Source organism: Hemiscyllium ocellatum, chromosome 10 (genome assembly GCF_020745735.1).
Source record: "Hemiscyllium ocellatum isolate sHemOce1 chromosome 10, sHemOce1.pat.X.cur, whole genome shotgun sequence".
Classification (NCBI taxonomy): Eukaryota; Metazoa; Chordata; class Chondrichthyes; order Orectolobiformes; family Hemiscylliidae; genus Hemiscyllium; species Hemiscyllium ocellatum.
In genome coordinates this window covers 62,592,117-62,618,305 of record NC_083410.1, presented here as the reverse complement: position 1 = coordinate 62,618,305, position 26,189 = coordinate 62,592,117, and positions in this window count along the sequence as shown.

The window sequence follows — 26,189 nt, the reverse complement described above, 5'->3', positions numbered from 1 at the left end:
AAACATTATTAGAGTACTTAATAAATAATTGGCCCAGATTTTGTAGAAACTGAAGCATATTGCGCAATGCTGCATCTATCAGAATTCTTTCTTCAAAAATATTTTGCCTGGTTAAATTGCCACAAGGTTAACCCTGGCGAATAACCTCCTTAATAAATTAGGAATAATAATTCAGGAAAAACAATGAAAGAATAGAGTCAGAAGTAGGTTGTCAAATTGGCTACGAGAAGATAAAAAGGGAAGAAAAGATTGGGCAAGGGAGAGAGGGGAAAACGTGGTAAAAAGAGGTAACAATGAAAACATTTAAAATTAAAAAAAGCAATAAACACAAAAATATACCAAAGTTTGAACTGATTCCTTTCTCAGCCAGTGAGGTTGAGTGGTCTTCAAGAAGCACAAATCTCACCAATTATACCATTGTGGGCCAAGCAGGAAACCCCAGTGAACGTCCTGTCAGAACAACAAGTGAGGAAGAGGATTGAAACCATAAGTGGTTAACAGAATGCTCCTCAAGTTTGTACAACAGACACTTAGGCCTCCTTTGCTATGGACAAAGTCCCCTTACTCCTGATGAAGAGATATCTGCAGGATGACTCCAGCAGACAATCTCGTTGTTCAAGTAGCCTTCAGGATAGATTATGTCATGATGACTCATTGGCAGGAATGGCTGCTAGATCAGTTATTGGGATTTCTGGAGGTCAGTTCCATGTGATGTTACATCATCCTTCCAAGCTGCACATTTCGCTCTCATTTTGACTAGTTTCACCAAACCTGGGTGAAGTGTTAGTATCATCTTTTCATCAGAGTGCCTTCATGGCTGCAGGTGATGGCTGGGGCCTGCATAAGGATATTCAACAACAAAAAAAGAAAATTAGTTAAAAACTGAAAGTTTCCTTATCATCACAAAAATAAATCAACAAAGCCTAAAAATGAGAGCCAGGTTTATATAGGTTCGGAAGTAATTTAGTAGATTACTTTATTAAATTGATTTCTGTTTGGTTATCTTGGACCAGATCAAATGAGACTGCAGTGATTGTAATGAGATCAGCTAGGTGGACCTCATTGAATATGCGTTCCCTGATTGGGGCTGTTAATCTGGTCCAGTCAGAGAACCCTGGCTGAGAGATGTAAACAACACTGTCAGACTTTCTGTTCACTCTGAGAGCTGACTCTGAGGGAGCTGGATCAGTGTCAAAAACTCTCCACATGCAAATAAAGGGTAACTTGGTGACAGAATATCAGCTTCTGTGGAGTTATTTTAGAGAGAATCAGATGTTTTATGTGAATGTGACAACTCATCTATTCACCTTCAGAAGTTCATCAGGAGATAAAATGGTAAGAAATAGGAACAGGAGTAGGCCATTCAGCTTCTTAAATGTCTCACTCAATTAATGCAATTATTGTTGATCTCAATATGGCCTTCATCTCACCTTTCTACCTGCCCAACCCCAACTTATCCATATAACACTTGTCTCCTTTACAGAGAAGAAAACCATCAAACACTGCCTTGAATATGCTCAATCCTGGCTTCCAATGCTCTCTGAAAAGAAAAGTTTGAAGACTATTGACTTTGTGGAAAACTTCCTCTTTTTCTCATTCCTTATTTTTATACTGTGCGATTCATCCACAAGGGTCATCCTGTTGAAATATACCTGGTTAAGCCTCCTTTATGTTCTATGTTTTAACAAGATCATCTCTATTTCTCTAAACTACAACGTGTGTTTAGCCAAACCACCCAACCTTTCCTTGTAAGCGAATTCCTTTATCCAGGAATCAGCCTTATGAGCTATTTATGAATTGTTTTGAATGCAAGTATATCCTTCCTTAAGCAAAGAGGCTACAGCTGTACTCAGTACTCCACATGCCAGTTATATGTACAGATATTGCAAGACTTCCCACTTTTATACTGTATCTCCAATTCAATAAGACAGTAATATTTCTGTTTTCATAATTACTTACTGAACTTGCAAATCATATACAAGAACACCAAAATCCCTCTGCATCATAGCATTCTGTAGTCTCTCCCTCTTCTTTAAATAAGATACTGCTTTTGTACTCTTCTAGCCAAGCCTGGCAAGTTCATTTTTTCACATTGCACTTCATCTAATCATTTTTGACCACTCAATTAACCTATTTATATCCTTTTGCAGACCATATGGATCATCCTTTTCTACTTCCCCTTTCACCATCTGTAAATTTGACTGCAATACAGCCAATGCCTCCATTAATATCTTTAATATAGAGTGAACGTAGTTGAAGCCTCAGCACTGACTCCTATGGGATTTGGCCCTGTAGTGTCCCTACTCCTGGATAAGGAGGCTTGGGTTGAAGTCCCACCTGCTCCAGAGGTGTGGAATAACACTTTTGAACAGGTTGATATGAAAAATATGTTCATCTTTTTTAAACATTCCAAATCGCAAATGTGCAATGAAAATAAAAAAAATGGCTGCCACCACACCCAGATTGGATGGTGTTCGTGTTTTCTGTCTGAAGTGTGGGCTGTATTTGTGAGTGATATGAGGCCTTTCAATTGGCAATTACATTAATCAGGCACTTAGACAATGCAGGTTAAAGATGTCTGTTACCATAGAATTCTGCAAAGTGCATGTGGCAACCAACTATGCAGGATAGAAAGCCTGGTCAAAGCAATCTACAAGCCATTGTACATGACAAAATGATCATAACCATCTCTGTGAAGCAGAAGTAATCACAGACTAGTTTAAAAGTCTCACCTGTGGATCACTATTCACAAGAAAATTGGCTGCATAAGGATGCAGAGCAGATATCCTTTCACCTTGAAACTGTAGTTATTCACCAATGTACTCCTACATGCGTTGCTACCATTTTTTGGGTGATGTGGGGGTGGAAGTGGGGTGGGGGTGAAGTTTTCAGTAATACTACAGTCATTACAATTTTCTATTATATTTGCATGGCATGGCTTGCGCTATGTTCATTAGGATAAGGACTACTATGTGAAAGGTCCACATAATGCCATTCATTGACTCTCTTTGGTTATGGCATCCATACTCCACTGTACGGAGGAGTATAATAAGCGGTAATTTGAGAGTGATGGAATGCTGGCTGTTTGATATCAATAATGATGTGTTCTGATTCTGAGTTTCATCCCTAAACTCCATCGACAGACACATTGACCTGGACCCCATATACAAACCACTACAGCTGAAACTGACACCCGGAAGCGGCAAGAACATCCATCAACAGACACATCGGCCTGGACCCCATATACAAATCACTGCAGCTGAAACTGACACCCGGAAGCGGCAAGAACAAACCAATATAAATACCGGAAGGAACATCAAAGCAGCGCTTCACACGAGGCTCCAACAGCACTGATGATGTTCCCTAGCCAGGGAACGAAATATTTGCAGCAAAAACTTCCAGCTCGGCGAGCAGAACCACAACAACGGATACCCGAGCTACAAATCTTCAATCAGATTTTAAAGATGTTTTCTAAGTTGGTTCATTGCAACTATGACCAATAATGGCAGCCACAGCAGGGGGTATCTCATTCAAGCCATTGTACACAAAAATATAGAGAAACTGAAGAGGAACAAATGTACCAACAAGCTCAGAAACAGCAATAGCCTCCACAGGAAATAGCTGCAACTGAAGCTCCCCTCAGGATTTGGAGATTGTTGAGAAGTCCAGAGCCCATCCATCTCAATGCCATTACTTCCAGGTAAGTGAGTGCATTCCTGCAACAGATTAAGGATATCGAGGGACCCTGACACAGAATGGTGTCACCTGCTCCTGGGGGATTTGCGACCTGAATGACTGGGTTGACGTCTTGTTCCCAAGTGACAGTTGTACTCAATTTTAATGTAACTGGTTGCGTCCAAAGATCCATAAGGGAGCTGCATGGAATCTCACAGCCCTTAACTCACAAACGTAACACAATTATTACTGTTGTTGTGGTTCTGTTCGCTGGGCTGGGAATTTGTGTTGCAGATGTTTCGTCCCCTGTCTAGGTGACATCCTCAGTGCTTGGGAGCCTCCTGTGAAGCGCTTCTGTGATCTTTCCTCTGGCATTTGTAGTGGTTTGAATCTGCCACTTCCGGTTGTCAGTTCCAGCTGTCCGTTGCAGTGGTCAGTATATTGGGTCCAGGTCGATGTGCTTATTGATTGAATCTGTGGATGAGTGGACCACAGGAACGCCAAGACAGCAGACTTCCTAGCAGCACTAAAGTGCACACTTAGGAACAATGGACTGACAGAAGAGACACAACAAACAGTGAGACAAAGTATCATACCTCTGATAACAAGGAAAGGACAAACACATAACCTCAACACCAAGGAGAGGGAAGCACTAAAATCACTAACAAACACTCATCCACAGATTCAATCAATAAGCACATCGACCTGGACCCAATATACCGGCCACTGCAACGGACAGCTGGAACTGACAACTGGAAGTGGCAGATTCAAACCACTACAAATGCCAGAGGAAAGATCACAGAAGCGCTTCATAGGAGGCTCCCAAGCACTGAGGATGTCACCTAGACAGGGGACGAAACGTCTGCAACACAAATTCCCAGCTCGGCGAACAGAACCACAACGACGAGCACCCGAGCTACAAATCTCCTCACAAACTTTGAACAATTATTACCATTACAATTTGGACCAGATCATGCCACCTCATCTCATTTCCCTGTGTCAAGAGCAGTGCTGCAGGCTTTGTCAACATAGATTACTATAGACTGTACGCAATTTGCATTGGGAGTGCAATATCATAAGCACTAACTTCATCAACAGAAAAAGCCCAGATGCCTTTCAATGACTGTTACTAAGAGGCAAGAGCTATTCTTTACAATTATGACTGATGACTCCAGTCTGCAACCTCCTGATTGATGCCTATTGTAAATATAATGCAGCCCATTCTTTTAGTTGGGTAGATCATAGAGTGGATGATAGGCTCCTGAAGGAACTGGCTCTTGGAATGGACCAGGAGGATCTTTCGGTACACTGCAGCAGAGTGTGTCACATAATTCTAGCATACTCTATCTACACAACTGAAGCAGACAAAGTGCGGATGTCATGGGCAGTGAAGAGCTGGAAAAGCAGCAGCAATCTACCAAGGAGGGACATTGAGCATTGAACAGGAAGATCATCAACTTTGGCATGATGCAGCAATGACAAGCCAGGAAGCAGAAGGTGCAATAGATGTGAGTTGAGTGAAGTCATCATTAATTGACTGTAAATTTATTTTTACTTGAAAGCAAGCAGCTTCTGTTTCTTCCCTGGAAGGAAATACAGCTTTTAGCTTGTTGCATCTTCACTTTTCCTGCTATTCATTAAAAGTTATCATTAATAACAATTTGAAGGTTTTACAGCACGTAATCCTCCCTGCATTGAACAATGACAAGATATAATGCTATGCTGGATATTAAGAATAACGCTCCTTCAGACAAGCTTTAACAAAGTATGATGCTAAGGACAGGTACCCTCTGCAGTTTCAGTTTTGTCAATGCAGTTACTATGACAGATGATCAGATAGATGATGATTTAAAGAGACTGTGTACTTATGAATGAGAGATTCTTACTCTCCACTGCGCGTCATCCATGTTACCCATGTGTTCTCTGAAGCTTGTTTCTTTTGATACTGTCCCACGAGGTACACTGTGCAGGGCTATTTGTGGCTGGCAGCATTTGACCTGGAGGTATAACTCTCAGAAATTCCTGGAGGGTTTGACTACATGGCGAGCACACAAATTCCATGCTGCTGGGAAGGAGTGGTGCATGTAAAATAAGCAGCAGAGGACTGTGTGAGATAATTCATTACAACTTATGGAGAGAAACCATTCATGAAACCACAAACCTGACAGTTTGTCAATATTTGGTCAAATTCAGTGCAAACCTACTGGTTGTAACACCAGCAGAAATTGAAATAAGTAACTGAGTAAAGTAACTGGAGTGATTGTAATGAGGTAAGCCAACTGGATGTCATAGAATATGAGTTCCCTGATTGGGACTGTTAATCTGATTTAATCAGGGAGCCCTGGCTAACAGATAAAAAAAGTGAGTGTTATGGATACTGACACTCTGATACCTGACTCTGAATGAGACAGTGCTAAAGACCGTTCATGTGTAAATAAAAGGTGATTTGATGATGGATACTGTCTTCTCTGGAGTTATTTCAATAACCAGCGATAAACTCTGCATTATATTTACAAAACAGTTCCCTCAAATATAAATTTGAATCTATCTTGTTTCAGCCTGCTAATAATTCCTTCAACAGTCTAAATAGAAAGTTAATTCGAAACATGGATGCTGGCATCTTCCCTTTGTAAGACTGATACATAACCCAAGAGCACAATTTTCAAAGCATGCTGTCTAGCCCAGACCTTGTGCCCATGGGTGGTTGAAAATCAGCTCTGAATGTCTGAAATGCAAAGTATTCCTTCTTGTACACTAAAGTCTCTCACCTCAATGAACACAAAATAAATGTTTCTTTGAAAAAAATCTTGAAACACTTGAAATAGATGGAATACAACAACAACTTTAAGAACATAACCTTGAAAACAAAACCCACAATGTAACAAAGAAAAGAATATATACATAATTATTTTAGAACTTGATGGTTTATTTTGTGAAATCATACAATATTCATGTTGCAATCATTAATCTTCTCACACAGATATTATTGCCTGCCTACAAAATCACCTGTTTAAGTTATAAATGATTACAAATACTCCAGAATTTTAACAAACAACTAATATATTCTCAACATTCAGGCAATGTTTACAAAACACTCAAGTTCTCCTTCCACAGTTTATGGCATCCCCTGAAATTTTAGTTTTTAGATCATCAACATTTGATAATTTTGAATTAAGAGCAATATGAACCAAAAGCTTCACTACCTAATGCATTATGGTATTTAGAGCCAACTATTTTGCTCTTTATAACTAGAGTATATCTTATTTATGTGCTTTACCTCACAGGAACATTGACTATCTGGAATACTGGGAGTGTTAGTTCAAACAGAACATGTTAGCTGAGAACTTTATAACGTGGTGAGCATCTTGAAATTTTACAGCAGTGGATTTTGATGTTTGACTAAAATCTCATTGAATTCTATTTTACAACATTCAGCAGCAGACAATTAGTGAAAATGCCTCCTTAAGATATAACTTGTCATCATGGTCTTGTTCAATTTTAGCGACTGTAGCTGACCCTGCATTGGTATTCGCTGCCTGTTTCACACTTTGATCTGAAGACAGCAAAAGCTAGCAGTAGTCCTCCCACTAAATGGGGAAAGGTTCTGAAATACAAACATTACAATTCATGCAGAGATACTTGTGACAAGTATTTTTTTCAATGTGAGGTGTACAGTAGCAGAGAACTCTCTAATATCTCCCCTTTGTGATTGGGAATGGTTGCATAGAGATTCCTGTGTTTCCCCAATTCTGGCCTGGTATGCATCTCTCCATCAAAGACCTTGCTACCGGTAGCCAGGGTCCTACCTTCTGCAATTTCCTCCCTAAAGCTTGCTGTTACTTCTCTCCTTTGAGATTCTCTTTAAAACCTAGTATTTACCAAAGCTTCAGGTCATATTATGTGACATGACTTTATGTTGAGTATTGATATTTTATAATTAACCTGTCAGAGATGTTATTACATACCACAGGAGCAGGTGGGATTTGAACCTGAGTCTCTTGGCTCAGAGGTAGAGACACTACCACTACACGTCAAGAGTCCATTCATCTAAATTAAACTAAATAATAATACTTCTGTTCTTATTGATGATGCCGAGCACTTCATTTTGACTTGCCAGTTAAGTTTAAAATTGTAATGCAAGAATCTTTTCTTATGAAGAGAACAACCATAAAAAGCGGGACTTGGACTATTTTGGTGCATTCCTTTCACCAAGTAGTTATTTACAATGAAGAAGAAAACTAGAGACGGTTTCACATAATAGTTATCTTCATTCTATGATTTTGGATTTTTTTGTACAAATTTGCCTCTTTGACTCTGAATCTCTGTGATAGAAATATTAACATTCCAAAGATTTAATGTGTTGCGTGACATTTCTTTGTCTTTATTTTAAATAGGTTAATATCTGCTAAAATAATAGATAAAAGAATTTTAATTTGAAAGAATTAAGAGCAGTTTAAGTTAGAATTTCTATAGCATAATTTCAAGGCCATTCTCTTCTCTTTTGTTATTCTGTTCCACTTTCTTTCTTTCTTCTTTCAAAGCATGCCTGCTGGATTAATTAACAGATTGGACTATCAAGATAATTGGTTTTGAATCAAATGTCTTCATCTAAAATTTGAGGACATTGAAGACAGGTTTGGATTGAACACATTTTCAGTGGGATTTACACTTTAGATAAGTTAAATTCTCAACATAAAGAATGCAGATTTATAAAGTATTGAGGAGTTGAAACAGAATTCATACCATTTTTTAGACTGTAAAGAAAATATGATTTGTATTTTCTAGATTTTCTTCCATGCAAATTGACACAATTTACATTTATAGTGTACATTAATAAATATGTTGGTACACAATAGTTGGAGGATAACATGTTATAAACTAGGTAATAAATGCATTCAAAACATATACTTGCATCTACTGACAGAAAACATTTGCTGCACATTCACAGACTAATAGAATCAATCAAATGTATTGTATTGGATGCAATTTGGTACAAATTTAGTTAAATTAAGTAATATATAAATACATAAAATATATATAAGTACAATATACATATATTATCCTATGTATGCAGAAATATACATTAGCAGTGAAATTGACCCATGTCACTCGTGTGAAGCAGTACATCACCAACTGGATTTAAACTAGGGAATTGAAGATAATGGCATAAATGGATATGGTCTAAAAGGAGCTAATGAATTGTTACAAATTTACTTCCAGACTCTTGTCCTGCTCAACAAAAAACAAAAGAACTGCAGGTGCTAGAAATCAGAAACAAAAACAGAAGTTGCTGGAAAGGCTCAGCAGGTCTGGCAGCATCTGTCACTGAACCCGAAACATTCACTTTGATTTCTCTCCACAGATACTACCAGACCTGCAGAGCCATTTCAGCAACTTCCGTTTTTGTTCTTGTCCTGCTCAACTGCATATTTGAAATTCAGGGGCTTGATCTCACAAAGTTCAAACAAATTATGGATTGCAAATACTAGGCACTATGCACCTAAATTTCCAATGTATATTCCTAGCCGTAATTCTCTTTACTGGCAGAATAGGAATTTTACCCAAACTTTGCTAAGTGACAATTTTACGGAGTCTTATGGAGGGTTTCTCTCGATGGGTCCCAGTGAATGGTCTCACACAATTCTCCACAGCTCACCTCATTTTGTATATACCGGGTCTCTGAAGGGTCAACCTTGAGCTATCTTGATTTCACCAGTGGTGGAAATATTTGCCACTGCCAGGGTTTCCACCACTGTGCCATTTCTAAAGCTGAGCTATGCACCAGAACAGTGGCTGCCAGCCGCAACAGTATGAGGGAAACAGAAAAGTTTCTGTGGGCATGCAGGTGGTATGAGTCACAGAACCTTGGGAAATAGAAGGTCATATTCATATATTATTGCTATTTTATATTGTCACTTGTCTAATTCACTACCATTGTAACTGCATTAACAAAAATCAACCATCCTTAGCACCAGATCATCCTAGAACCCTGTCTAAGGGAATATAGAACATAGAACATAGAAAAATACAGCGCAGTACAGGCCCTTCGGCCCTCGATGTTGCGCCGATCCAAGCCCACCTAACCTACACTGGCCCACTTTCCTCCATATGCCTATCCAATGCCCGTTTAAATGCCCATAAAGAGAGACAGTCCACCACTGTTACTGGCAGGGCATTTCATGAACTCGCGACTCACTGAGTAAAGAACCTACCCCTAACATCTGTCCTATACCTACCACCCCTTAATTTAAAGCTATGCCCCCTCATAATATCTGACTCCATACGTGGAAAAAGGTTCTCATGGTCAACCCTATCTAAACCCCTAATCATCTTGTACAGCTCTATCAAATCTCCCCTAAACCTTCTTTTCTCCAATGAAAACAGCCCCAAGTGCCTCAGCCTTTCCTCATACGATCTTCCTACCATACCAGGCAACATCCTGGTAAACCTCCTCTGCACCCGTTCCAGTACCTCCACATCCTTCCGATAGTATGGCGACCAAAACTGCACACAATACTCCAGATGCGGCCGCACCAGAGTCTTGTACAACTGCAACATGACCTCAGGACTCCGGAACTCAATTCCTCTACCAATAAAAGCCAGTACGCCATATGCCTCCGTCACAGCACTATTTACCTGGGTGGCAACTTTCAGAGATCTGTGTACATGGATACCAAGATCCCTCTGCTCATCCACACTACCAAGTATCCGACCATTAGCCCAGTACTCCATCTTCTTGTTACTCTTACCAAAGTAAATCACTTCACACTTAGCGACATTGAATTCCATTTGCCACCTTTCTGCCCAGCTCTGCAGCTAATCTATATCCTGCTGTAACCTGCCACATTCTTCCTCAATGTCAACAACTCCACCGACTTTCGTATCATCCGCAAACTTGCTCACCCAACCTTCTAGCCCCTCCTCCATGTCATTTATAAAAATGACAAACAGCAATGGTAACTGCATTCCAAGATGAACCTTTACCATCAACTACTACCCTCTGTCTTCTTCCAGCCAGCTAATTCCTAATCCAAACCTCCAACTCACCCTCAATGCCATACCTCCGTATTTTTTGCAGTAGCCTACCACGGGGAACCTTATCAAACGCCTTACTAAAATCCATATATACCACATCAACCGCTTTACCCTCGTCCACCTCCTTAGTCACCTTCTCGAAGAATTCAATAAGGTTTGTGAGGCACGACCGGCCCTTCACAAAACCATGCTGACTATCCTTGATCACATTGTTCATATCCAGATGTTCATAAATCCTATCCCTTACAATTCTCTCTAAGACTTTGCCCACAACAGAGGTAAGACTCACCGGCCACCATGCACGGGATAGCATACTATCTTGTCATTGCTCAGAACTGACTGTGGCACTCCTGCACCCCTCAAAGTGGCATTCCCCAACCACCTCAACCAGTGACCAATTTGGAGGGGCATTTCTTTAGTCCTAACAAACCCCATCTGAACAGCTCCCCAGAGGACTTCCCACTAATCCCTGAACTGGTTGTACAACACATTGGGAAGGCTTTTTCCGGAATACTGTGTCCATTTCTGGTCACCCTGTTATAAGAAAGATATTATGAAGCTGGAGAGGGTTCAGAAGAGATTTGCCAGGATGTTGTTGGGAATGGAGGGTTTGAGTCATAAGGACAGGCTGGGACCTTTTTTCACTGGAGCATAAGGAGGTTGTGGGGCAATCTTATAGAGGTTTATAAAATCATGAGGAGTATAGATAAAGTGAATAGCAGGTGTCTTTTCCTCAGGGTAAGGAATTTCAAGACCAAGGGGTATATTTTGAAGGTGAGAGAAGAAACATTTTAAAAAGGCGTGAGGGACAATTGGTTTGTATGTGGAATGAATTTCCAGAGGAAGTGGCGAATGCAGGAAGGTTAACATTTAAAAGGCTTTTGGATAACATTTAAAAGGCTTTTGGATAAATACATGAATAAGGAATGTTTGGAGAGGGGTGGCCCAATCACAGGCAGGTTGGACTAGTTTTGTTTGGGATTATGATCAGCATAGATTGATCTGTTTCCATACTGTATGACTCTATGGCTGCGCTAGACCTGCAGCATCATGACCCACTTCCCAAACTGTAGTAATACAGATGCCGGACCCCATTTCTCCAAATTGCTGTTTGGCCATGTCCAAGCATACGCTCTGAAATTGGATGATGTCCTTGACTTACTGCGCCGATACTCCCGAGGCTGACTCCCTTTCAACTCTGCAGCATGGCAATTTGGTTAAAGCATTTGCAGTATATTTGTCATGAAAGCTTCTGGCACATGCTGTAGATGTGATATTGATGAATCACAATGCTGTATAGCAACCTGTTCATCCCCTTGACAGATCATTGCTGGAAATCATGACAGGCTCCCTGGAATTGTGTCTGTGCTAAAAGGCAAGACAAAATAGAAATACAGTGAGCTAACAATTATGAATGAATGGGCTAGGCACAAAAACCAAGGTAAGGCAAAATAAACATAGTGTAAGCACCCATCTATGAGGAAAATAAATCAGAGCTAAGAAAGCAAGCTTAACATCTTGAGATGCATAACATCTGTTCCCATGCCTGAGATGGATGCCTTTGTGCAAGTGGTCTGGCTGTAGCATTACGATGTGGTATGTGTATGTGCTCCCAAGTGTAGTATTTAAGTGGAGAACTATATTCTAAGTGAGTCAGAAATATGCCATGGTGATGTGGTGGTGCTGGTGCACGTCTGATGCCAACCTCCATGGACAAAAGATGCAGAGTGGTCATTACTTTGAGTGTTTAGATCAGAGCTGTGCTGGAAAAGCACAGCAGGTCAGGCAGCATCCAAGGAGCAGGAAAATCGATGTTTCAGGCAAAAGCCCTTCATCAGGAATGAGGCAAGGAGCCTGCAGGGTAGAGAGATAAATGGGGTGGGGCTGGGGAGAAGGTAGCAAAGAGCATAATAGGTGAATGGGGTGGGGGTGGAGGTGATAGGTCAGAGAGGAGGGTGGAGTGGATAGGTGGGAAGGGAGATTGGCAGGTAAGACAGGTCATGAGGATATTGTTGAGCTGGAGTGTGCCCTGTGATTTTGGGAAAACTGGCTAAGGTGGAGTCGCAGAAGGGCAAGTCATAAGCTTCCAGGTACCACCCCCACCCTCTCCCCCACCACCACCCCCCCGTCTTTCATGCCAGGAATTATCTCATTTCTCTCTGCAGTGTGGGAGAAAAGTGAGCCAAGAAAAGGTAACAATGAGATGCAGATATATGCAAATGGTCTCTTACTATTCACTCATAAGATTCCCATCAAATTGTTCAAACCTTGCATGCAAAACTGGACTTTCTCTCAAATTTTAGAATTTTTTTTATTTTGTCATACTTGCCTAATTGACTTGTCATTGTCCACATTTTCTGCAGGAAGGAGGTAAATGCAGCCCAATGTTTTATAAAACCAACACTGGCTTTGTGCCAGTCACCAAAAATGTGCTTCAACATACACCTCAGAAGAGCTCTTTACTCACAAATCTGGTAGATGCAAGGGTTAAGGGGAATAGGGTTGGGGTGGCTGGGTCTGGCTAAGATGTTGTTTGGATGTTCGGTGCAGATGCTACGGACCAAATGGCCTCTTTTTACACTGAGAGGATCCTAGATTACATATTATTGTAGATCTCAAGTCATATACATGTCAGACTACGTAAGGACTTCAGATTTCCTTGCTTAAAGGGCATTAGTAAACCAGACTGAATTTTACATCCATTACTTATAGTTTCAGTCAGCTTTCATATCAGATTATATTAATTTAATGTAAATTTCACTAACTATCATGATGGGATGGGAAGCCATTTCCCCAAAGCATTAATCTGGGCCTCTGGATTAGTTCTGCAATGAAATTACAACAAAGTCAATATCTCCTCTCACTACCCAACATAGGCAAGACAGTCAGCAGGATAGGGAACAGTCTTGGACAGGGATGTCCTGCCAATTTGAAAGCAGAGCCTATTAGCATAACATTTTCAGAAATCCTATAAAAATCACTAGTTGACCTGCACATTGGAATAGGACTGTAGTTGCAATGAGAAATGCAACAATGCAGAGAATAACTTCTCATTTAGTTTTTGTGTCATAATCCTTCCACCAGAGGATATTTGTCAAAAGTGTCCCTGTAGTCATTAGCTGCAGAAACTGATGAGCAATGGGAAAGAGGTTTTTGATGAAAAAGCAGGTTCCATAGTAAATGGACATGGAGGTGTAGGGAAATTTCAGGCATTCTTCACTGGGTTTGGGGAGTGTATTTCTGTTCCTCATCACCCACAAGGACCTCTGGCAAAACTTTTAAGTATCTGACTGATATCCTCTGATCAGCTGATGTTCCCCACTGCAGCGTTACTGCAGGGCTGCAGATAGTACAGAAACCATCCCCACTGTAAGTTAAGATTTTATTGGAGTAGTGATGATGAGTTCTGAATCTTAATTCAGTACTGGTGTGCCAGCTACAGAAACCGGATCAATGCTATGGGTCGCTGTCTTTAATATTACAACAAACGACAATGTGGGAGATTGGACTGGGAGCTAGAATTCTGACATTTTAACTTCTTCCATGTACTCCTTAGCAGCTGAGTAGGGCACTGAGTTAAAATCCCACTGTAATGTCTACATGAGAAATTCTATTCTCAAGGAATGTTAGTGTGAAATTCAGATTTCAACAAAGGAGTTTACTATAGATTTCCTTTCTGGAGAACCAAATTAACATTGTCCCCAAAGACAGAGAAGTGAATAAACACAAAATAAAAGATTTGCTTCCTGGAAATGAAGTGGTCGTGAATCAAATCGTACAACTAGAATATATGACTGACAATGATGCCATACATATGTTTTTGCTTTGTGTGTTGTGAAAGTTCATTAATTCATTTTCATTAATTCATTTTGGCAATTTAGATCTCAGTTGTAGTGATTTACTGAATCACTAAGATCTTGCTTTGTGGGTTTTTGAGGATTATGATACAAAAACTAAATAGTAAGTTATTCTCTGCAATCCTTGTTGCATTTCTTGTTGCTTGTGCTTCACCCTTTCAAAGTAGCAGTTGTTAGTCAAATTCCCTTCCCTTACAAGTTAATCTGCGGTAAAAAGTGTCACTAGCAATTGCACCAATTACAATATCAAATAGACACAAATCAATGAGAGAAGGATAAATATAGGGAGAAGAAAGGAGTGAGGCAAATAAGTCACACTGATAAAATAGCTCACAGAAACATGTGAAATGATTTTTGTTCAGGTGACAGCTTGACAAGCAAAACAGCCTTCCATTTTAAATATATTTCATTTTGGATGTGCATCATATTCTGGTCAAGACTGACGATGAAGTTCAATGGCCTCTAACAATGGTATTTATGGATCAATGGTAAGGTTGTAGTCAAGAACAATCTGGAGATTGTATCATATGGCATTTCTCCCTCCTTGTGGAACATGACCTGTTCTCAGCATCTTCTTGATAATACAAATAAGATTCAAAAGAAGCAATACATTGATTCAGGATATCAGCGTCCATCTTTTGGAACAGTGTGGCAGAGAATTACAAGATGCACTCGTTATCTTATGCAAATGGAAGCTTGTTCAATTTGTAGCTTGCTGTTTTCTCAAAATGTTGACAGATCAGCTTTAAAGACCTCTGTAGCGTTATGATTTTAATTCCTATCTGCCTTGTTAACATATTTAACAGAACCAATAAACTCTGTACTAACTCCAAGATAGTGGATGAGCTTGAACTTCATCCTACCCAGTTCAACTTTTCTAACACAATATACCTTTGACACTGAACAGTTAAAGGTAATTGACATCCCCTAGTTTGAAATTCTTTCTCAATTGTTTGTGCATGGAATCCAGTCGTCCGGATCATTCACATACAGGTCACTCTGCGATAATGTGCGTTTTGTTAACGTGGATTCACTGTAATGCAATTGACAGATTGAAGGTGTAGTTTTGAAAGCACAAGCTTTTAAAATGTGAGTTGACTATAATGTGGTTACATCGTCAACACTTTAAGCACTGTTTCTAAAGTGCAATTTTTCTATAATGCGGTGTTGCACAAGAACGCAACCATCACTTAATAGAAGAACTACCTGATTATAACTAAAGCTGGAGTCTCAAGAGTACAGATTCAGTTTGTATTGGGAACGTACTACATGCAAGAGCATGTGCCAAAATGTCAGTGATCTGTACATTCACATGAAAACAGCAGCCTCCAGTAGTATATTCTGGTGCTCATCCCCATAACAATTCATGGTGAAGAGATGAAATTTAAGGGCAATAACAATCCACAGGGTTAAGAGGCTTAAAAACAGCAGTCATTGTAAGGCTTCAGAGCAACTTGGATTGCTAACAATAGCAGTGCTACTCTCTGATGGTGGCTGATGCTAATTCCAACACAGTTTGTTCAATACCACAATTTCTGAAGAGATTAAACTGCTTACCTTTACACTTTTTAGAACTATTCAGAGATATTGAGGTTGAAAAGATGCTGACGGGCTAACACTACACTACCATGTTGGACCCTGCTGAGTAGGCTTTTTGTTTATGACAGAAATGTGTAGCTCCCCTTTAAGTTCACTTCTTCTTAAGACCTGGATAATGCCCATCAGTTAATGTTGGCTTTAGTAAAGTAAACTAACGAGATCAATATTTGACAGTTGATATTGTCTTATCCTGACCCTTCATTCTCTGTTTATGATACTGACAGATACAGTGTGAAAGAAATAAAATCTCAGGTTTAAAAATAATAACCTCATGACTTCTGTTCTTCACCTAATAGCATTGTTGTTCTAATAGCAAGTTATATGTTTCAACCTCTGCATTCTGCGCATTCACTCACCATATTTTTTTAATTGTGTGCTCAGTGCGGTTTGCTGTACTTTTATCTGCCAGAATTTCTGTTTTTTAAAAAAAACATTTACAAGGTCATGTAGCAAAGTCAGCTTCAGTCACCGGAGAGTCTCATCACCAAGAGGGACTCCAGAGTCTTCCACATTAAATGATGCTATAGGCATTTAATAGTGGTGTCTTTTTATAGGGTGAGTGTGACTCTAAACCAAGATTGCCTGTGTAACTGCACCTTTTAGGGACTGAAAAATCAATGTTAAACCAGTACTGCCCTTAAATTTCTTTATAAACTATAAGAGAGAAAACCACAGCTGCACTTAAGACACTTTAGGTCAATAAGAAATCAATAGCCATAGCTGAGTGTTTGAAAAGGAAGATTCGCAAGTGCCTTGTGCTTTCAGATACCACAGCGTTCCCTATTGTTTGCAATGTAAGAGACTCTCCATTCTATTTTCTAAACCAGACGAAACCCTCTTTGTTGTGGCCCAGTGTCTGGGGCTGATGCAGTTGTTTTCGGAACACAACAGATTCAGGATGAGTTCAGCCCAGAGCTCCTGAATGTGGGGAGGCCAAGTGAAGGAACCAGTTCTCATTTTCTTTACCTGGAATGTTAGAACATGCAGTTGTCTCATCCCCAGTCAAGTGTGACATGTCATTTGAATTTGACAGCACTGCCGACCTTGTCATTAACTGTCAGTGATCATCACACTCTGACATTTGTAATTCATTTTATTTACAAAGCAATGGTCATATGGGAAAGGCCACAGTGCTAATTTTAGCTCAATGCTTAATATACACCAAGTTCAAAAATGACTGCACCAAGATCAAAGTTTAATTAAATTTAATACATTTGAAGTAGCAAATGTGTGTGACATTTTTGAAAATAATTGATGTGAAAAGCCTTGGTGCCTTACTTATTTGTTGCCACTTTATTGACCCTTGTTGCATGTGCATTTTTATAAGTATTGGTAATATTGTCTCAATTGCCTTTTATGCAAAATATGGATATTAATGGTCAGCAGGTCACGTTAGTTTTTTTTAGACAGTGAGGTTTATTTGCATGATTAGGGTGTACAGTATCTAGGTTACATTGTGCAACAGAATCAGTACTGACAAGCCACACTGCCAGTTAGTGAGTGGAACTCCTGCTGTTTTGCTGACAGAATTCAGCTAGTGTTGTTCTCTGTAATCAGCAAGACGCCAATATCACTTCTTAACTGGTGTACCTCCTTGTTAATTTTTACTGTTGGTGTAGGCAGCCTGTCTGAGGTCCTTCACTCCTCACACTCCATGATTCTCCTCCGGTATACAGGCCATCTCTAGTTTATGAACATCTGACTTATGAGCACTTGTACTTATGATTGAGATCCCATACAGAGGAGCATTAATATTAATTTTAAAGATCTGACATGTGAACAGTACTTCATAATTAAGAATGGTTATTTTGGCATTTATATTCATTTTATATTTTATGTCTTGTGTCCCGGCTTGCGTACAAATAGACTAATGAACATAATCCAAAATGAAACCAGTTTGCAACCTGGGGACTGCCTATACATGGAAAATGTTTGGAAGCATTACAGAAAAATAATCACTGGACAGTTTTTTTGGTGAGTGGGAGAATCCACTTGCTATGATCAGACAGCACTCAGCACTTATATAGATCTTGTCATTGTTCTGCATGTTATCTTTGATAGCGGCTGAGCAGTGCTCAATTTCTAATGACTGAAGGTTAAAAAAAAAGAAATAAAATTAAAGCCAGATAAATCAGTTTCACAAACTAAAGGAATTGATCATGGAATGAAGAAAAACTAAAAAAAAGTCCAACAAATATAATGTAAATCCTTAAGTCATGCAATGGAGAGGTCTACAGCTTTTAATAGTTCCATTTCACTTTGCTTCAGTATTTGTGAATGTTAGTCTCTGCGTAGCATGAAAACTATATGTTGGTAAACATATAAAACACCAGTGATTGAAAGGTGACAGAAATGCAATCCCCAGACAAACAAGGAATGCAGTTATGCTTGTGAGAACTGCCTGTACTGTAGAGATTGCAGCAGAAAGAGAAGAGAAGGAAATGAACCAGTATTCTTGTACTGGCCAAAAGTTGAGGGGGGGGGGGCATGGGGGAGAGACTGAAGAGTGCATCAGAGAAGCAATAAGTACAATTGGTTTCATCACTAACTAACAGACAGAAATATGAGCTAAAATAATATTGCTAACAGTCACAACCATGCTCCTAACTTGGAAACACCTTTGTTCCCTTTGATCTTTAATAGCTATTTATGGACTGTTAAAAAAAGGACTGCGCACCCAAAAGTTGTCTGCTGGTGTAAAGGTAGTGGCTACCTGGAGAGAGACTCTCCAGAATGTTACCCCTGATGAAGGGATAAAGACGTTCAAAAGGAGAAATGCACCATAAATCAAATCTGTAATCTCCTGAGAATATCTCAGACTATGAATGTGATGGTACATGAAATCAACAATCTGGGCAAGAAACATATTTGTATTTTTCAATTTCATAAATGCACAGAGGCAGGGATTGAAAACAAGCGACATTCTTGGACTATGCGTGTTAGCGATCTGCCATCTGAGAGTGGACCAGTGTGCTGTTAGGGTCATAGCTCTGAGCACATTTAAACAGCTCTGCATAACAGGTAAAAGAAAAAGGTATTCTTCCCTCTCTTTCTCTCTCTCTTTATCTCTCTCTCTGTCTAATTCTGAGTGCTACCAGTCACTACTGCCAAAAGGAACCAGGAGTAAAGACTTTCTACTTTCTACAAAGCCGGAATCTTGAAATTGGCTGTTCAACTACCAGCACCAAATTTACTGGTAACGCTCTCTGCAAAGTTCAACTATTCACTGTTTGCAAACAGTTCAGAGACTGATCCATAAATCTACTTTTTAACTTTCACATTTTTGGACTCATCTCTTATTTCTAAGCAGTGTATATATGCACTGTAATACTGTTTCCTTTTGCATTTAATAATTCAGAAATTCACTCTTTTTGTTAATTCAAGAATGTCTGGTTAAATTGGCTCCTTTCAAAACCTATATCTATTTGGGTCTGGGAGAAAGAAATTCATAAGGGAAGGGTTACGGAGTCATATAGCACGGAAACAGACCCTTTAGTCCAGCCAGTTCATGCTGAATATAATCCGAGACTAAACTAATCCCACCTGCCTGCTTCTGGTCAAATCTCCCCAAACATTTCATATTCATATGTCTTTTAAATGTTGTATTTGTACCCACATCCACCACTTTCTCAGGAAGTTCACTCCACATGTGAACCACTCTGTATGTAAAATAAATTGCCTCATGTTTTTTTTTTAATCTCTCTCCTCTCACCTTAAAAATGTGCCTCCTTGTCTTGAATTCCCCCAACCTTGAGAAAAGACAACTACAATCAAATATTAACCTTATTGAGACCAGTTTGATGGGATGAGTGAATACCCAATGGGAACCAATTCATTGCTCTTCACCTGGGACCTGAATACCTAGAACTGTAATAAATTGAGGAACCTGACTAGGAATCTGATTATAACACTAACTTGTTGAAAAATTTCAAAGTCTCGAATATGGTTTCCCCAAATGTCACTCCTGGGAATGCAGAAAGGAATGGAAAATCTCAGTAGGTCTGTATGGACAATTTCACACATGGTTGAAGTGTTGCTTTGGTTGATATGCTAAGTTAAATCATAATTACATTATTAATTAATAAATTTGTACTGTTGCTTCCCACAATGATCATAATATTTCTATTCTAGGTTAGATTCCCTACAGTATGGAAACAGGGCCTTTGACCCAACAAGCCCACCCTCCAAAGAGTAACCCACCCAGACCCATTCCCCAGACCCCTGACTAATGCATCCAGCACTATGGAGGCTAATTCACTTAACCTGCACATCTTTGAATTGTGGGAGGAAACTGGAGCACCCGGAGGAAACCCACACAGACACAGGAAGAATGTGCAAACTCCACACAGCCAGTTGCCCGAGGCAGGAATTGAACCTAGGTCCCTGGCGCTGTGAGGCAGCAGTGTTAACCACCGAGTCACTGAGCTGCCCCCAGCTCATAGGGAGATTCTCATTTTAGTTCAGAACATCAACTCAGTGCTTTGAGGCTATGTGGCTCTGATGTGTAGAATACAGTTTTTAAATAGGTCTACCTTCCATCTGTCCCATTTGGTATAGTTACATAAATGTCAACCAGCAGTATACATAACCAAGTGAGCCTCAAATAATGGTCTAGGTAAAACATTGAGATCAATAATAATGTGAGCTAAAAGTGAAGGGGAGGCAAATTGGCAATGATCTGTGACCTAATGCCAAGACACAATGTGCCAAACGGTTTTTTACCTGTAGTATAAAATTTCCAGATTTCCGAAAGGTGCTATGGAGTACTGCAAAAAGAAGCAATTCTCAGACTATTAAGAACTGAAAGTAAACCTGATACAATGTAAACCCAGCAACTGAAGCAAGTACAAGAGAAACAGGCTGACAGCTTTGCTCATGGCAGAAGATTAGGGTTGGCACAACTCTAGGATTGGCCTGGAGTCTCTGGGAATTAAAGATTAATTTCCAGGATGCTGCTGCAAAGTGTAATGCTAGCAATCATGGAGAGTAAAATAACATTGTCTCTTTATATGCCCTGTGATTCTTTCTGTTTTAGTTACAAAAAAAATGTCAGGATGTAAAGAAACTGGTAATGCAGAAATCTTTTGTTTTGTAATTGGTGTAGCAAGGCAGTGCACCACAAGGACGAATGTGTTAATGATAAATGGTAAGAGAATGGGAGTCAAAAGCTTCTGGAGTGCACTCAGTCAGAGTTGGCAACTCTAGGGTACATATGTAACTCACAAAATAAAGCCCAGTACAAGGCCAGGTGGTATCAGCAGTGTCTACATCGATGAGGTGGACCTGAAACTGATTCATGGTGGCAGTGGAGGTGAGCTTGGGGTTGGTTCAGTGCCTGGCAGCAATGGTGTTTTCTGCATTGATGAGGTCCAGAGAGGATGCATTAGTGGTAAGGGCATTGGTGGAGATGAGATGGTGACTTTTATTTCAGCAGTGGCAGCACAGTAAAGGGGACTCATGCCTAAGCACCAGGTTCAAGGCCCATGATGGAGCACTTCACAAAAAAGACTATAAAGTTGAACACTTGCTTTATTTCTTCATTCTTCTGCTTTTACATCTTTTTTTTATTTTGTGTTCTCAGGTGGCACCAGAGGGTGGTGAAACTACATAACACTTTTCACTGTATTTTGGAATCAGATATTAATGACAATAACTAAATCAAATCAAATGTTCATAACTTAGTGCCAAAACACAGTCTTGAGATTTCCTTTGATATTGATGAGAGTTCCTATAACATTCATCAGTAGTTAAGGGGCCAGTAACACTTCAAGATAGCAAAAAAAAATGGAATGGAGCATAAAAATGCTGTCAGTCTTTGACTCATTTCACTAAATAAGAATCTAATTAATTTCTCCTCTGAAGGTGGGTTAGCACTATCACTATAATTCTCTGTGAAGTGCTTGTGGCATAAATATAGCTAGAAATTGGAGTCACAGGCTGACCTAACAAAAAAGTGGATCGATACCCCATAGCGAATACAGGTCTCATTGCATCTTGCTTGTCAGTTCAGGCCTTAATACCAAATTTATACGCAAACCTAGCGTCAATGCAAAGCCAAAACTACATTATGCCAAGGCTAAACATGGTTTGCAAATGCAACCTGATGTTTCAGATTCAACAAGATGACAAAGTGGTTATAAAAGCAAGGTGTTAAAAACAGAGACTGTTTTTCTTTTGAAGGCATCAGAAAATATATGTTGCCTCAAAAAAAAGTTTATCTCTGTATGTGGGCTGCAAATTGCTTGGCACTGTATCTTGATGGACAATGAACTGTGGGTATTACAACTAAGTGCTGTCATGACATTGCCAACCATTGTCAACACCAACCAAAGCCAATTAATTATCTGAAATTCCTACAAATGATAAAAATCTACTTTATTGACCTGTTACAAGTAGAGGCTGTTATTTTGGATCATTGACCCATAAATGCATCAAGGTCTGACTTGCCTGCTTTGCATTCTTCATCTGGCATGATCCCAATCACGAAATACTAGGACCAATATTGACCTCTTACAGTTGACATGATTGGAGCACCGCAAAGGGCTCCAATAAAGATAAAGTCCAGACTTGGCATTGCACTTATGCCAGTTGGTGCTTTAACTGCCAGGTCTCTGGGAGCACGCATCTTCACTGCAAGGTATTGAGAATTTCATTAAAACATAAAATGTCCTGCCAGATAAATTCTTGTTGTAGCTTTTCTTTTCTGTCTTTACCTGGACCTCTCTCTGTCTTCAAGTCATTGAAATCAGGCTTAGGCAGGAATCAGGACTAATGCAATTGCATGAGGCCTGGGAAATAGAACAATCTCACAAACTATGAGAGGCAATATGATGGGATGTTCACTTAAAAACACTTAAAATTAGAGCAAGCAATAAGAGGGTGGAACCTTGCCAAAGGGTCATGCATAATAAAAATAATCATCGGTAACAGATATGAAAATGAGCTTGCAAAGTACGAATGAAAAATAATTAAATAAAATTGAGACTACAATATTGCACCTGAGTTGATTCATTACACCAACCAGATAATACTTAGCTTCTGTGCAATCTGATAATGTGAGGAATCACTGTATAAAACTGGAAATAATATAATCAGCTCAAGACAATCAGCAGGTAATATATTTGACCTCCCACACAACACCACCCCACCTCCCCACTCCACCCCACCTCTCGCCCTCCGCTAACCCTGCCATCAAGGATAGTGAGTTTGCGTCAAGTTAGCTGTTAAAATTTGAAAAATTTCAAACTCATCTATTTTCAGTTTGGATACAAGTGGGATGCAATGGTAAGCAACCAAACTCATCTTAGGAAGTAGTAAGTCAGCAGATAAATTAATTTAAAGAGACCATAAGACCATAAAACATGGCAGTGGAAGTAAGACATTTGGCCCATTGAGTCCTCTCCACCATTTAATCATGCTGATGGGCATTTCAACTCCACTTACCCGCACTCACCCCATAGCCCTTAATTCCTTGCGAGATTCAAGAATTTAACAATCTCTGCCTTGAAGACGTTTAACATCCCGGTCTCTACTGCGTTCAGTAGCAATGAATTCGACAGGCCCACCACTCTCTGACTGAAGAAATGTCTCCTCATTTCTGTTCTAAATTGACCCCCTCTAATTCTAAGGTTGTGCCCACAGGTTCTAGTCTCCCTGCCTAACAGAAACAACTTCCCAGCATCCACCCTTCGAAGCCATGCATTATCTTGTACATTTCTATTAGATCTCCTCATGTTCTTCTAAACACGAATGAATGCAATCCCAGGATCCTCAGCTGTTCATCGTATGTTAGGCCTACCATTCCAGGGATCATCTGTGTGAATCTCCGCTGGACATGCTCCAGTGCCTGTATGTCCACTCTGAGGTGTGGCGCCCAAAATTGGACACAGTATTGTAAGTGGGGCCTAACTAGATCTTTATAATGTTGCAGAAGCGCATCACTGCCTTATATTCCAACCCTCTTGAGATAAATGATAACATTGCATTTGCTTTCTTAATCATGGACTGAACCTAAAAGTTAACCTTTAGAGAATCCTGGACTAGCACTTTCAGGTCCCTTTGTACTTTATGAATTTTCTCACCATTTAGAAAATAGTCCAGGCCTGTATTCTTTTTTCCAAAGTGGAAGACATCACATTTGCTCACGTTGGATTTCATCAGCCATTTCTTGGACCACTCTCCTAAACTTTCTTAATCTTTCTGCAGGCTTCCCACCTCCTCAGTACTACCTGCCTGTCCGCCTGACTTCATATCATCGGTGAACTTTGCCAGAATGCCCCCTGTTCCTTCATCCAGATCATTAATATATAAAGTGAACATCTGCAGCCCTAACACTGAACCCTGCAGGACACCACTTGTCACTAGCTGCCATTCTGAAAAAGAACCTTTCATCCCAACTCTCTGCCTTCTATCAGACAGCCATCCTCAATCCATGCCAGTAGCTCACCTTGAACACCATGAGCCCTCACCTTACTCAGCAGCCTCCCGTGAGGCAACTTATCAAAGGCCTTTTGGAAGTCTAGGTAGATAACATCCACTGGGTTTCCCTAGTCTAACTTATTGTTATCTTGTCAAAGTATTCTAACAGATTTGCCATGCATGATCTTCCCTTACTAAATCTATGCTGACTTGTTCTAATCTGACCCTGCACTTCCAAAATTTTAGAAAACTCAGCCTTAATGATGGATTCTAGAATTTTACCAACAACCGAGGTTAGGCTAATTGACCCATAATTTTCCATCTTTTGTCTTGATCCTTTCTTGAACAAGGGGGTTACAACAATGATTTTCCAATCATCTGGGACTTTCCCTGACTCCAGTGACTTTTGAGAGATCACAACCAACATCTCTTCTAGTTCCTCAGCCATCTCCCTCAGAACTCTCGAATGTAGCCAGGAGATTTCTCAATTTTTAGATCTTTTGGCTTTTCTAGCACTTTCTCTTTTGTAATGGCTACCATACTCAACTCTGCCCCCGACTCTCCTTAATTGTTGGGATATTACTCATGTCTTCCACTGTGAAGACTGACACAATGTATTTATTAAGTTGTTCAGCTATTTCCTTCTCTCCCAGCATTAACCTTCCCGCATCAATTTGGAGCGGCTCAGTATCTACTTTTTCCTCTCGTTTGGTTCTTATGTATTGAAAGAAGAGGTTATGTACTTCCATTTTTACAGGCTTTATACCACTAACCCACTATGATCATGATTTCCAGGCCTCAGAAAACATTTGCAGCATTGCTTGTGTGTCAAGAAATTATTGAAGGCATTGAATACAACAAAGTGTTATAGGAAAAAATACCAGCTCCGTCACCAAGATGTGCATTCCAGCCAAAATGTTTCAGTGCAGCTACAACACTTCCAACTACCTAACAATTTTGAAAATTTCTCCTGGTGAGGCCTGTTCCAAAAAGTGGAAGAAATCAAATATGATTAATTGTTGCTCCAATTAGACTCCCCTCAATCATCAGAGAAATGTTGGAAAGTCTTGTTAACAATTCTACCATGTGACACTTACTCAGCACCAATCTGCTCACCAGTGCTCTGTTTGGGTTCTGCTCTAAGTTTCCATCAAATAAGTGAAGTTGTAGGAAATCAAGTGTAAAATTCAGTCCAAACATCATGGACATATTGATGACCAATATTTTTTCAAAAATGTCTGTTTCTTAATGCGACCCGAAATCAGTTCCTAATGAAATATGGACAAATTAGCAGAATTCTAGGGGGTGAAGTGAGAATGAGATTCTGGATTAGTGGTGCTGGAAGAGCACAGCGGTTCAGCAGCATCTCTGCTCCTTGGATGCTGCCTGAACTGCTGTGCTCTTCCAGCACCACTAAACCAGAATCTGGTTTCCAGCATCTGCAGTCATTATTTTTACCTCGGTGAAGTGAGAATGACTGTCCTTTGATATCAAGACAGCATTTGACTGGGTGTGGCATCAAAGGATCTTAACAAAACTAAAGTCAATTTGAAACAAGGTGAAAATTCTCAATGCTTTCAATGCAGGCAAAAAGGAAGACAGCTG